Source organism: Hemiscyllium ocellatum, chromosome 10 (genome assembly GCF_020745735.1).
Source record: "Hemiscyllium ocellatum isolate sHemOce1 chromosome 10, sHemOce1.pat.X.cur, whole genome shotgun sequence".
In the NCBI taxonomy this organism is placed as follows: Eukaryota; Metazoa; Chordata; class Chondrichthyes; order Orectolobiformes; family Hemiscylliidae; genus Hemiscyllium; species Hemiscyllium ocellatum.
This window is the reverse complement of record NC_083410.1, coordinates 3,417,899-3,429,874: the sequence shown is the minus strand read 5'-3', so window position 1 is coordinate 3,429,874 and position 11,976 is coordinate 3,417,899. Positions and strand designations below refer to the sequence as shown.

Sequence of the window (11,976 nt, the reverse complement as noted above, 5' to 3'; positions counted from 1 at the left end):
AGGGGAAAACTTTGTCACCTCAAATGTGCACAAGCTGCCAGCAGCTCCTGGTAAGACTTTTTAAATTAATTAGCTGAAGAACACAGACACACAGTTCAATGGTCAGATAATTAGATTTTTATTCAGAAACTGGTTATATCAGTGAAATCAAGCACAATTTAAAGTATCTGCTGAACTCACTCTGTCAGTGATGATTGACAAAGATATAAACAAGAACAGAACATACCCAAACCATAGGCAGCAACTGTGGATCCCTATTGTTCATGTTGTCATTTGCCGGTCTCTGACTGCAATATCTGAAAGCCATATTAGGTCAAAATGTAGAAGCTGATGTGTGGATTGGCTCAAACCTGATTAAATAGTAACAATTTGCAGTTTTATAGTGTCTTTAACATAGGAAAACTTTCCAGGCTTTCTCACATAGAGTCACATGGGGAGATATTAGTCTGGGTGACATTCCACAATGGCAGCTGTGATGAGGAGGAATTTCATCAGCCAGAGGGTGATGAATCTGTTGAACTCAATATGCAGAGGGCTGCAGTGATCAAGTCATTGAGTTTATTTAAGACCAAGATGGATAGGTTCTGGATCAGTAAGGGGGTCAAAGGTTATTTGGAGTGACCAGGAGAATGAGTTTCAAAAACATATCTGCAGTGATTGGATTACAGAGCAAGCTCGATGGGCCAAACTCTGCTCCTTATATCTTATGGTCTGATATATTACAATGAGGGACAGTAATTGAATGGGTATAGCCCCACACATTGCAAGTAGAGACAGAAGTGTCACTGGGCTGTACGCTTGTAATGGTCAGAATGAAGCTATTCTAGGAGGGCTCTTTAGAATGTTGAAATAAAGCAGAAAAGCTGGAGGAGTTTCCTGTGAATTATTTCTGGAATGAGTCATCATCTTGTCTTTTCTTTTCCTGAGGCACTGTTGTTACCAATGACTGATCACTTTGTGCAGTTTGCTGTTCTTGATGGTGCACTGTCATTCTCACTGTCTGACCCTCTCTGACACTTTGAACTGTTGGAAATTGTACTACCGCTGGATTCAACACAGTACCTAGAAATGGAAAATAAAGATCACTTTAAAAACACTGAGTTCAGTCAGTAATCTGCATCTGACAACAAAACCTCCATTTTCAATCGCTCCACCTCTCTGTTCCTCAGCTTCTTCATTTCTTCCCACTTGTGAGTACCCGCTTGTCTTGTGACTTCTTCAAAGTTCATCCCCTCACAGATATCAGGGTTTAATTCAAGCTGCCACTGATCTGTCTATCTGACCAATCCATTTTTATCCTCCTGCAATCTAAGACCATCCTCCTCATTCTCAAGCACTTGGTCAATGTTCCCGTCATCTGCAAACTTACTTACCACCCTCTACACTCAGCTGTATCATTTATATCCAGCATGAATAATAAGGGACCCAGCACTGAACCCTGTGGTACACCACTGGACAGTGGCCTCCAGTCACACAAACAGCCTCTACCACCACCCACTGTTGCTGGGTGAGAACCCGTTTTGGATCCAACTTGCCAAGTGACCTTAGATCCCATCAGCTTTTACTTTCACTATTAGTATCCCACAGTGAGCCTTGTCAAAGGCTTGGTTGAAATCTCAATAGCATACATTCCCCAGAGAACTGTGGAGACTCAGTCACTGGGAACATTCAAGACTGAAATTAAAGTTTTCCAGAGATGATTTACATTAAGGTATTTGGAAAAAGTATATTCGAATGCCATTGAAGTCATTGATCATCCATCATTTAATTGAGTGGTGGACCAGACTTGGTGGGATTTATGGCCTACCCTATTCCTATGTCCCTCTACCTGTATCGCTTAGACTAAGGGAATGAATGAGGGTCATAAGAAGGGGAGTAATCAGGGCAGGTGTGTGGAAGGGCCAAGTGCATCAGAGGTGGAGGTGGGAGTGTCATTGAGCAGAACAGGAGCTGCAGAAGGTTCTGGAAAATGATGGCCCAAAGATTCGAAAGCTGAAAGCTTGAAATTTCCCATTTAAAACCTCAATACCATGAGTTTGCAGGATATGGGAACAAAATTGGGCCATTCAGGCTATTGAGTCTGTTGCAGAATTTGATCACAAATGACTTTTTTCATCCTCATTCTCCTTCCCTCTCCATGGAACATTTAATGTCCTTACAATACAGCACCTATCTATCTATGTCTTAAATACACTCAATAATGTGGCCTCCACAGTCTTCTGTGGTGATGGGTTCCACAGTTTCACCACCCCCTGGGTGAAGAAATTCCTCCTCATCTGAATTCTAAAGGAACATCCCTTCACTCTGAGGCTGTGTCCTCGGGCCCTAGTCTCTCATCCTGGGGGAAACCTCTTCTCCACATCCACTTTATCCAGGCCCCTCAGTATTCTGGATGTTTCAGTTAGATCCAACCCCACTTCTTCTAAACTCCATTGAGTACAGAACCAGAGTCCTCAATTTGTCCCATCTTAATGGGTTACAACAGAAACCAATTTAACCTTTAGTTTAAATGACACTGAGGTACAGATCAGCCACGGTCCAGTTGAATGTGAAGATGGCTCATAAAAGTGAATTAAAGTGAGGACTGCAGATGCTGGAGATCAGAGCTGAAACTGTGTTGCTGGAAAAGCACAGCAGATCAGGCAGCATCCAAGGAGCAGGAGAGTCGACGTTTCGGGCATGAGCCCTTCTTCAGGAATGAGGAAAGTGTGTCCAGCAAGCTAAGATAAAAGGTATGGAGGAGGGACTTGGGGGAGGGGCGTTGGAAATGCGATAGGTGGAAGGAGGTCAAGGTGAGGGTGATAGGCCAGAGTAGGGGCGGGGACGGAGAGGTCAGGAAAAAGATTGCAGGTTGGGAAGGCGGTGCTGAGTTCGAGGGATTTGACTGAGACAAGGTGGGGGGAGGGGAAATGAGGAAACTGGAGAAATCTATGTTCATCCCTTGTGGTTGGAGGGTTCCTAGGCGGAAGATGAGGCACTCTTCCTCCAGCCGTCATGTTCCTGATCTCTCCGCCCCCACCCCCACTCTGGCCTATCACCCTCACCTTGACCTCCTTCCACCTATCGCATTTCCAACGCCCCTCCCCCAAGTCCCTCCTCCCTACCTTTTATCTTAGCCTGCTGGACACACTTTCCTCATTCCTGAAGAAGGGCTCATGCCCGAAACATCGACTCTCCTGCTCCTTGGATGCTGCCTGAACTGTTGCGCTTTTCCAGCAACACAGTTTCAGCTCATGAAAGTGAATGTCAATGGAATACAATACATTTTGAGAAAACAAATTCTTTGGTGTTCTCTCAAACTTTCAAATCGCTATTATTAAAAATAAATACAGGTTGATGGAGTTATATTCAGAAAATTCCACATTAATCCAACGTTCCCATCAATTGTTGTAAAAATCCATCTGGTTCACTAATGTCCTTCAGGGAAGGAAATCTACTATTCTTACCTGGTCTGGCCTACATGTGACTCCAGACCCACAGAGATATGGATTGCTCTTCTTGCCCTCTGAAATAAACAGCAAAGTGACTCAGTTTGAGGGAAATTGGGGATGAGGAATAAATGTAGTCTTTGCCAGCGATGCCTACATCCCAGCAGAAAATGAAGTAAAAGAGTTCTTTGGGACTCCATAATAACCTGTCCATTACACAGAGCAGTTTAATAAATATTGTGGCTCCAAGAGCAGGTGAAATCTGCACGCTGACTCCCACAGCCTGTCCACCATGTTTCTACAAAGCAGAAAGCAGGAATATGATGGAATTCTTCTCAATTGCTTGGATGAGTGTAGCTCCAACAACATTTAAGAAGGTTCACACCATCCAGGACAAAGTAGCCCACTTGATTGGCACCACAGCTAACACTTTCAACAATGATGGACAGTCTGTACCATCTACATGATGCCCTTCAGCAACTCTCCAGCAAGAGCTTCTGAATCCACAGCCTCTCCCATCTGAAAGGACAAGGACAGCAGATACATGGGATACCACCTCCTTCAGGCTCCTCTCCAAGGCACACACCATCCAGACTTGGAAATATATCATCCTCATTCCTTCAACGTCATTGGATCAAATGTCCCAACACCAAATGGACCACAGCAGTTCAGGAAGGCAGCTCACCATCATCACCTTCTCAAAACATAGTAAACAGGAGCTGGAGTAGGCCATTCAGCCCATTGTGCCTGCACCACCATCAACATAAACATCCAACACAGTCCCCTGTTCCTTCTTTCTTTCCATACGCTTTGATCCCTTTAGCTCACAGAACTATATCTAACTCCTTGTTGAAATGTTTTGGCCTCAACTGCTTCCTGTAGCTGAGGATTTCTGGGATGGATTATGAAGAAACAATGTGTTATAATGAAAGCAGAATGTTTCCTTTACCTGTGAGCTTCATTCCATGATATGCTGGTCCAGTATGATTTCCTCTCATTGATAATGGTTTCCCAGACCATTATAGTTTTAGGTAACAAGCAGAATATATCCGTTCCTCAAGTGGACCTTCTAAAATTCCTTGAGAGATTTTACTCTAAGCTAATTATTGTGCAACAGTGCAAGCTTGATGGACTGAATGGTCTCAGTCCGTGTGAATGTTACATTATTCTACATGTAAGTTATGATGTTGGAGATTAGTGTTTTTGAGAAAACAGTAATATTTGAGAGAAAACAGAAGACTTAAAGGAGAGAAGAGACTGGGAGTGCCACAGTGCGGAATTGATGTAATGGAGTCAAGGATGCATCAGTAGTTTCAAAATGGCATCTTCACATTTGACAAATAAATGAAACTTAACATGATCTGCAGCTTCCTTTACCATAAGTTAACAATTCAGAAATTTGTGCAAATCTGTTTAATGGTCCATGCCCAGAGGATTCATTGATTTGTTAATCAGGATTTGTTGTTTGTTAATACCTTTCTCTCTGTCTTTGGGTGTTTTCGACTTCTTTGGAGGAAGCAAAGAATGACTGATTTACAAATTCTGATTAAAAGCAATAGCTTGCAGCAGCTGTTAAGAGAAAATAAACTGGCTTTCTTTGGATTTAGATAGCCTATATTGCAGCAAAAAAGCCTCCACCTTAATTTCCAGAGATCCAATGACTTCTGGCTATAGTCATTCAGTTTCACAAGCTGTTCAGCCAGCAATGACATGGAACTGCCAGTGTTAGACTCGGGTGGACACAGTCAAGTCACATAACATCAGACTATAGTCCAACAGGTTTATTTGAAATCACAAGTTTTCAGAGCGCTGCTCCTACATCAAGTGAAGTGCTAGCAATCAAATAGTCGTTGACAGGCACACAGCCTTGACACAGAAAACTGGTTCCCTCTTCAGATCAGTCAGTTACTTGTTGAGTCTCCTTCATCCCCACTTTGTCTGCAATAAATACTACCACCCCCACCCACCCTCAAACTGGGCCTCTTCTGGAGTACTGTGTGTAATTCTGGTCATCCTGCTATTGGAAGAAAATTATTAAACTGGAGAAGGTTGAGAAAAGATTTCCAGCATGTTGCCAGGAATGAAGGGTTTGAGTTATGAAAAAAATAGCTTTGAGCATTGATGGTTAAGAGTGACCTTACAGATGTTTATTATATCATGAGGGGTGAAGGCCAAATGAAAAGCCTGGGTGTTGTCCCTGGGGTGGGGTGGGATGGGAAGGGGAGTAGGTGTTCACAACTCGGGGGCACATTTAAGGTGAAAGGAGAAAGATTTTAGAAAGACATGAGAGGCACTTCACCTGAAGAAGGGACTACACTCCAAAAGCTTGTAATTTCAAATAAAGCTGTTGCACTATAATCTGATGTTGTGTGACTTCTGACCTTGTGAATGAATACAACAATGCAGCTTTCGACTCCAGAAAACAAGATAACATCTCCTCCTATTTTCTGTTGCAGACATCGGTCCTGCAAAGCTCTGCAGAAGACATAACATGGTAAGGAAGCCTCTCCTCACCTTGAGCTGCACCGCCCCCTCGGCCCTTTCTTCCCGCTTCGTTCGACAACACCCAGAGACTGGAAATAAATCTCTGCCACTGGCAACGCAATACACATATAATGCGCATGCTCCACCGTTCATGGCTCGGGGTTCGACTGTGCACCTGCGCATTGCACTATACTAGTAAAAAATGAGGTCTGCAGATGCTGGAGATCACAGCTGCAAATGTGTTGCTGGTCAAAGCACAGCAGGTTAGGCAGCATCTCAGGAATAGAGAATTCGACGTTTCCTGATGAAGGGCTTATGCTCGAAACGTCGAATTCTCTATTCCTGAGATGCTGCCTAACCTGCTGTCCATTGCACTATACTGTCTTGCGAACTGGGAATTACCTTAACCCCGGGGCCTGCTGGGTATAATAACCGCCATTGAGAGACGTATAGTCTAATTGTAAATGTTTTCCTGGAAAGGAGCTGTATGGTTATATATTTGTATTCATTTATCTTTTCGCCCATCTCAAACTAATGTGTCTATTCAGCATACAGCTTCCTTCAGGTGATGTTTTACAGCATTGTCACAACACATGGTGACAAAGCAGGTGATAAAGGGTTAAGAATTGATGAAGAGAAGTTATTGGATAAACTATTGTTTCTTCATGTTGACAAGATACCAGGACCGGATGTGATATATCCAGTTATACTCAATGAGGGGGAAGGGGAGACTGTAGAGACATTGGCCTTTATCGCTCCGTCTTCCCTAAACTCAGGAGAGGAATCAAAAGAATGGAGACTTGCAAACACTCTGCCCCTTTTGAGAAAAGGTTATAAAATTAAGCACAGTTATTATAGACCAGTCAGTGATTACCAGTGAAACAACTATTTGGAATAGAATTGGCAATCATGTGGAAAAACATTTGTTTGAATAGGAACTGCTAGCTGCATTTCTAAAGGGAAAAGAATAGAGCGAGGGATGCTGAGAGAAGGGGAGATAATGAGGAGGCCAGAGAGATAGACAAAAAAAAGGCAAGTGGGACAGAGGGATATAGAAATTAGAAGGGGTGAGATATTTTACAAGAAGAAAGAATTTGAAAACTAATCAGAAATAGTGGGAGTAAAGAGCAAGAAAAGGCAAGCAGGGACCGTGTATACCAGAGATAAAATAGAGGAAGGGAGGCAGGGAAAATGAGAGAATGAGAGAAAAATGTGTCAGATGCAAGGTAGGGCGAATGAAAGGAGAAGAGATCAATATTAGATATAATTTAATCCTGAAAAATGTGAGATGATGCACTTTGAAAGAAATACCAAGACAAGGGAGTACTCAACGAATTGGAGGATATTAGGAAACTGAGATGAATAGAGTGATCTCAATGTGCAGATCCCAAAAGGGGGCTGGGCAGATAATAGGGTAGCAAAGAAGGCAATTGGGTGCTTGCAATTTTCGGTTATGGCACAGTATATAAGCTGCACCAGGCAGCACAGTGGGTCAATGGTTGGTACTATTGCATCAGGGACCAAGTACAATTCCAGCCTTGGACCACAGTCTGTGTGGAGTTTGCATATTCTCCCCTTGTCTTTGTGGGTTTCCCCAAATGCTCTAGTTTCTGCCTAGAAATCAAAGATGTGCAGATTAGGTGAATTGGCCATGCTAAATTTCCCATCGTGTTCAGGGATGTGTAAGTTATGTGCATTAATTGGGGTAAATAAAGAGTAATTAATTGATGGAATTCTCTTTGGAGGGTTGATGTGGACTTGTTAGGCTGAAGGGCCAGGTTGGTTATGTTGCAGCTGTACAGCACTTTAACAGGCCACAATAAAAAAAACCAAAAACATTTTTCTGATTATTTGAGCTATGTGATAAAGATAGCTTTGCAATCATCATGGGAGGTACAGTGAGTCAAATCAAATTGCAGATCAGCGGAGAATTATACTGAATTTGCTCTTTCAGAGGTTTTTGCTGAAGTGTTCACTAAGCATTGTTTGAATACTGAGAGCAGCTACAGGCTTCTATATAGAAAAGGAATGAATGTGACTGTGAAGCCGAATAGGCATTCACTATTAACCACAGACTGTCTATTTACTCGACATATTCACCTGTCCTGGGGTTTTGTTGGTCTGTGTAGACTGTGAGGAACGTAGACAACAAAGCCCAGAGCTAATGAAGGAACCCAGTAAGTATGATATTTCACAAAGATTAATGTCACAAATCTGATCGATAGAAATTAATGTACTCCAGTGACATCACTCAGGAAAGGTGGCTAATAACTTACACGGTTATCTTTGCATGATTGAGGTGACAGTGAGGATAAAGGGAAGTGGACAGCTGTGGTGCATAAGGAGCCAGTATTGAATTGCATTAGCTTTATTGTCACAGTCTTCATTGTCACCGCTCTCTGGGTGAAGACATTTCTTCTCAAGAGCCATTCAGGATTAACAACAAGAGCTGGACCAGCCAGTGATAGACACATTCCAAGAATGAATGAAACAAAACCAGACAGAGATAGGACAATGTTAAATACAACACTGAGAACAAACGAGATGGAGAAGTAGAAAAAACAGAAAAAACGTAAAGACGTTGCGATTGAGGAATTGGTCCAAGAGGTGAAACAGTTCATTCTATCTATGATTAAAACAAGACAATGCAACTGTTTTATTTTCATATTGAATTTTCTGCTTTTTCTCTCGATCAGAGGAATGTAACACATTCTCCTCTCCTATAAATCCATGCGGAACTGTTTGCTGTAAGATTATTGTAAGATAATCAGGACTTACCCATTACAGTCAACCGAGTTCCATTCCCATTGATATCCTCCCACACTTTACAATAATAGACCCCAGCGTCATTGAGCTGCACGTTTGTGATTGTCAGAATGAAGCTGTTACTGGAGGGATCTCTGGTAGATTGGAATCGCTCAGTGAATCCTGGGCTCCATTGTGTGGTGTTCCTCACGTCATGTGTTAAAACCCACTCCGTATTATTTCCTGGTTGTTTCCGGTCCCAGTGAACATTGGTGTGTGTCACTGAAGCATTCCTCATGGTGCATTGTAATTGGGCAGAGTGACCCTCAGTGACACATTCCAGGCTTGGAGACTGGAGAAGGACTGGGGGATTTACACCTTTGGAAGGAAAGGTCTGAATAAATTAAAATTTGTTTGAAATTTCTGATGACCACCTGTTCAAATTCAAGTAGAAAGGAGATTGTAAGAGTGTAACGGTCTGGTTAATTATTTCAATGCAACAAACCATTTTAAAGTGAGTTCACAAAAATAAAGCATGAATTATTAATAAATGTTCCAACATGAATTCATAAGTAAAACTAATAAAAATTGGAAATGATGCAAACTGTTCTGACTCCCCTTGTCCATTTGAAGTTGAATCTTCAGTTTGACCAATACATTGATTTCCAGATGAATACTTTAAAGGGATGGTGCTGGTATTTTCGATGTTTCCATGTACTTTGAACTTTTATTGAATTGTATTACTCATAAATAACTTATTTTATTCTATTTTATCATAATATCTGTCATGTAATAAATTTCTGTTTCTTGGTAAAAGCAAAACTGCAACCTTGCCTGCTTATGCTGCAGTGAAAAACCACCTCATTAAATAAAATAATGAAACTTGGATTCATCAAGCTGGATCTATCACTTGAAAAATACCATGACAAGAAAGTAATCAAATGAGACAATTGTAGAGTTAGCAAGGGAAAAAGCAGGGATCGTGGATTTTAATCATGCAGCTACAGAAAATAAATGTGAATGTAAGGGAAATGATCATCATGGAAGATTAATGTGCTTCACATGGTCATGATGGAGAGATCACATCCGAAGTGAGGCACAGCTCGAGTGAATGCACATCTCTGGGATTTTGGAGCCGTGTGAGAATTCACTGCCAAGGGGAAGAAGAACTTTCACTTTTGGTTTAACAGGATAAATTGAAGCTCAGGATCAGGGACCCAACACAAAACAAAGAGTGATGTCATAGGGAAACCTGAAGGTCATGGGTTGGTAATATTTGCTCATTTGTCAGTCTCTTAGAAGTTAATTTTAGATTAAAGATCAATATGAGAAGTATTTGACAGATTACAAACTAAGAGACGAGTCGAAAATTTAATAAAAACTAAGCACTAAACGAATAATATACAGATGAGGGACCAGGTGATGTGCTTTTACTACATGATGTGGAAACTGGTGGTCGCCATTGTGGTTCATAGTGCAGCTCAACTGTAGCAAGTGTGGGTTCTTTGATGAACTCTGAGTCAGGGTTGCTGAGCTGGAGTCAGAGCTTCAAACACTGACTCATCAGGGAGGGGGCGCAAATTACTTGGATACTGTTTCAGGAGGCCGTAATACTTCCAGTACAGGATGATGTGATTCTGAGTGAGGGGAGTAGAGGGATCCAGGAAATCATGCTGAAGAAGCCTTGGTCCTTGAGCTGACTAACAGCTTTGCGATTCTTGTTCCCTGTGTAGATGAGACTGGGGCTATCGGTTCCAGCAAACTGACCTCACTACCATGATACAGTGAGGGCAGCCTGGGAGAATGAATCATTGCTAATTGAGACAGTTAGTGGGTGATAATGGATTGTGTGTGGTAGCAGCCCATGTGATGATAAGGCCCAGTGTGTGAGGGCTGGGGTAAGGAACGGGGAAGGTGCTTGATGGGAAGAGATATCAAAGAGGACCCTCGCGTTCTATGTTTTCGAGAACGTAAAAGACAATAAAGACAGAAAATGAAACAAAATGAACTGAGGGAAAACCAGTGATTAGCACAAAAAAACTGACATTAAATCTATTTTAAAAAGCTGAAACCAGTCAAATTGCACACAGGCCACTAAGAAAATGAAACTGGAGATGGATCTGTGTAAAAAGAACGGCTGAGGAGTTTAAATCGATACTTTGAATCAGTCATTACTGTGAAAGATGTGTCAAATATCCCGTTAATACGAAAGAATATCGGGGGAGCAATTAAATACCATCATCATTAATAGAGGGGAAGTAGTTGATGAAACGTGGCACAGTGGTTAGCACTGCTGCCTCATAGCGCCAGAAACCCGGGTTCAATTCTCGTCTTAAGCGACTGACTGTGTAGAGTTTATACGTTCTCCGCGCGGGTGTGCTCCGGTTTCCTCCCACTGTCCAAAAGTGTGCAGGTTAGGTGAATTGGCTATGCTAAATTACATCCTGGTGTGAGGTGGAGGGGAATGAGTCTGGGTGGGTTGCGCTTTGGCGGGTCGGTGTGGACTTGTTGGGTCGAAGGGTTTGTTTCCACACTGTAAGTAATCTGGGTAAAAGGCAGATACTTCCCATGGCCCTGAGCTTTTGAATCCTAAAAGAGCGGGCGACAGAGATAAAGAAATATCGATAAATTAAGAGAGTGGGCATTGCATGGGGAGTATAACATAGGGAAAATCTGCAACTGTGCATTTTTGAAGGGAGAACCATGGAATAGGGAATTATTTTCATCCAGAAAATCTGCAGAAAGCTGCAACACAACGGGGCTTGGGGTTAGCTGTCCATGTAACTCCGAAAGCTAGCAAACAGGGGCAACAGGTAATCAGGAAAACGGAAGGAATGTTGGCCCTTATTACAAAGGGGATTGGAGTGCAAGAGTAGGGAACTTTTACTGCAACTGTAGAAGGGGCTGGGGAGATCACATCTGGAGTACTGACAGCAGTTTTGGTCACTTATTAAAATAAAATAATCATTTAATTACAGGCCATTCAGAGAAGGCTCACTGGGATAATCCTTGGGAAGGGAAGGATTGTCTTTTGAACAAAGGCTAAACAGGTTGGGACTCAACTCACTGAGGATTGGAAGAATGAGAGGTGATCTCATTGAACCCTATCAGATTATTAAGGGGCTTGACAGGTGAATGCTGAGAGGATATTTCCCCTCATGGACAATCTAGTGTCAGAGGGCTTAGTCCAAGAATAAAGCAGCACCAATTTAAGGTTGAGATGAGGAAGAAATCCTTCTCTCAGAGTGTTGTGAGTCTTTGGAGCTCCTTACCACAAAGACCTGTGGGGACAGAATCCTTGTGTATATTTAAGACTGAG

General features: G+C 42.3%; 1 long non-coding RNA gene across 1 annotated transcript; it reads right to left on the bottom strand.

Moving 5' to 3' along the window:
- Nucleotides 1-654: 654 nt before the first annotated feature.
- On the bottom strand, nucleotides 655-6,015 carry LOC132819306 (uncharacterized). The gene is made up of 3 exons (XR_009645066.1): nucleotides 5,943-6,015; nucleotides 3,447-3,505; nucleotides 655-1,062 (listed from the first exon to the last, which is right to left on the bottom strand). It is a non-coding gene; the product is annotated as an uncharacterized LOC132819306 (long non-coding RNA).
- Between the last annotated feature and the right edge of the window lie 5,961 nt (nucleotides 6,016-11,976).